Consider the following 2750-nt stretch of genomic DNA (forward strand, 5'->3'; position numbering starts at 1 on the left):
ATAATAATAATAATAAAAATCTCATTGTGGTTGAAAATCTCCAAGTTATAGGAGCTTTGGTTTCTACACATATTTTCTTTCCTGCTCACCCCCCTCCAAATTTCAGAGATTAGTAGTGCTTTTGTGTCCCAAGATCAACTCACTTCTTTTTAACTGTATGCCATTTTGCTTTTTCTATTAATAGAATCATACTTCAGAATTTAATATGTTTTAAGTAACTTGATATCAGGCTCAACTGCCTACTTTTCCTTTATTGCTAACTCATAACTTCTAATCTACAGATAAAACCCAACATTTCTACCTTCTCAGCATCAACTTAATACCCCCTCTGCATTCTTGACAGCCACTTGTTTCACTATGCTATCTGGGCTCTCTCTCTCTCTCTCTCTCTCTCTCTCTCTCTCTCTCTCTCTCTCTNCTCTCTCTCTCTCTCTCTCTCTCTCTCTCTCTCCCTCCCTCCCTCCCTCTCTCTCTCTCTCTCTCTCACTCACTTATTATTTTCCTCTGAGACCAATATAAATCATCCTGAAGCATACTTTAAACATTTTAACTTTACAAAAAATATGTTTTTATGTGTGAATATCCTTGAATGCATGTATGTACATAAAACAAACTATGTGTCTGCAAAGGCCGGAAGAGGGTCTTGGATCTCTTGGAGCTGGGTTCATAGGCAGTTTTGAGCTACCATGTGTTGGTGCAGGGAACAGAAACAGGGTCCTCTACAGGAGAAGAGCCAACTTTCAACTCCTTGAAGCATACATTTTATGATGTCATCCAGCCATTTGCTGTTTGTGCTGACTACCTCAAAACCCAACCTCTGGTATCTACTGGTTCTATACCAGTGCTGTCCAGTTCATAAGTGTAGGTTATAGCTTGGGGAATATCACACTCAGGGAAAGATGCATAAAATATAATATCTGTTAATATATGGATAGAATCTGTAAAATTTATGTGTCTGGAGTGGGATGGCAGAAAGAGTACTCTAAGTCAAGTTGTAGAGTGATTTTAGGGCTCTATCATGTAGCATGGTGTATTGGCTTGTTTTGTGTGTCAAATTGACACAAGCTGGAGTTATCACAGAGAAAGGAGCCTCCCTTGAGGAAATGTCTCCATGAGATCCAACTGTAAGACATTTTTTTCAATTAGTGATCAAAGGTGGGAGGATGCCATCCCTGGGCTGGTAGTCTTGGGCTTTTCTTTTCTTTTTTCTTTTCTTTTCTTTTCTCTTCTTTTCTTTTTCTTTTTTCTTTTTTCTTTTTTTGTCTTGGGTTTTATAAGAAAGCAAGCTGAGCAAGCAGGGGAAGCAAGCCAGTAAGCAGCATTCCTCCATGACTTCTGCATCAGCTCCTGCCTCCTAACCTGCTTGAGTTCCAGTCTTGACTTCCTTTGGTGAACAGCAATGTGGAAACTGTAAGCTGAATAAACCCTTTCCTCCCCAACTTGCTTCTTGGTCATGATGTTTGTGCAGGAATAGAAACCCTGACTAAGACACATGGCAGCTACATGTAGTATTTGTGTATTATGTATTGTATACTTTAAAATTGTTAAAATAAATATATTTTAAATGTTCTCATCAAAAGGTAAGCACGTAAGTTGATGGGCAAATGTTTTTTTATTCTATCTATCTATCTATCTATCTATCTATCTATCTATCTATCATCTATCTATCTATCTATCTATCTATCTATCTATCTATCTATCTATCTATCTATCATTTTGGCCAATTAAAAATACATACAATTTAAATGTTATAATCATTAAAAATAAAAAGAAATATGCAGTATTATCATTTAAGCATATCATCACAGAAGATAAAATGTAGCTTTATTCTTTCTATGTATTCATGACATCTCCTTACTTAAGACCCACATTTTAAAATGTAAGGTCAAGGGCATTTCATTGCATCACTTATGATTATGATGCTTGTAAAAGCACATAGAAGAGATACTTACAGCAGAATGAGAAATGATAGGAACTAATCAAAATGAAAGTTTACTTATAAATGTATTTATTTTGTTCATATTTGGCAGTTAAAACAAGTACATTAGCAGAAAAAAATAATAGCTTATCAACAGTGACATCCTAATATGTCTCAGTTAAAGAATTTAGAGGGACGCGTTTTCATTTTAAGAGCTGTCAAGAGAACACTTTCTCTAGTTACTTTACTATCACCTTGATGAGCCCTTTGAAAGTAGATGCTGCAGGAGGCTGATTGTATTTTAATTATTGGCTCTTTGAGGTGACTGTAGAGCTGGGGAATGATCTTCCACCTCTCCTGACCTCTCACTTGGCCATAAAGCCATTCTTTTTCTTTAGTCTATTTCCCATTCTCATTTCAAGGTGATTGAGTCCGGGCAATTGACTGTCTCTGAGGAAACTTGATAGTGCAGAGGAGGCTCAGATGGAATTCGTTCCTAATGGTGAGTCCCTTTAAAATTTCCTCAGACTGATATTTACCACTACACATTTATTTTTTCTATCTCCAAAGCCTAAAACTTCATAATTGAGGCAACAGGAACTTGACAAATTTTTATACTCCAACCCATCCTCTTTTGGCATTTATGAAATTGCTTTGGTCAATGGAGTATAGCAAATGGTGTCAATGTTTCATACACATCTGCTGTACTCTTCTTACCATCTTGCCTGTTCCATCTTGACTGTCAATATCCAGGTTCTCTGCACAGTAGAAGGAAAGTGAATGCTCCCTGAGTAGCAGCTAACCAGTGGCTGGAGGCAAATATTCTTCAGTT

Source organism: Mus caroli, chromosome 9 (assembly GCF_900094665.2).
Source record: "Mus caroli chromosome 9, CAROLI_EIJ_v1.1, whole genome shotgun sequence".
In the NCBI taxonomy this organism is placed as follows: Eukaryota; Metazoa; Chordata; class Mammalia; order Rodentia; family Muridae; genus Mus; species Mus caroli.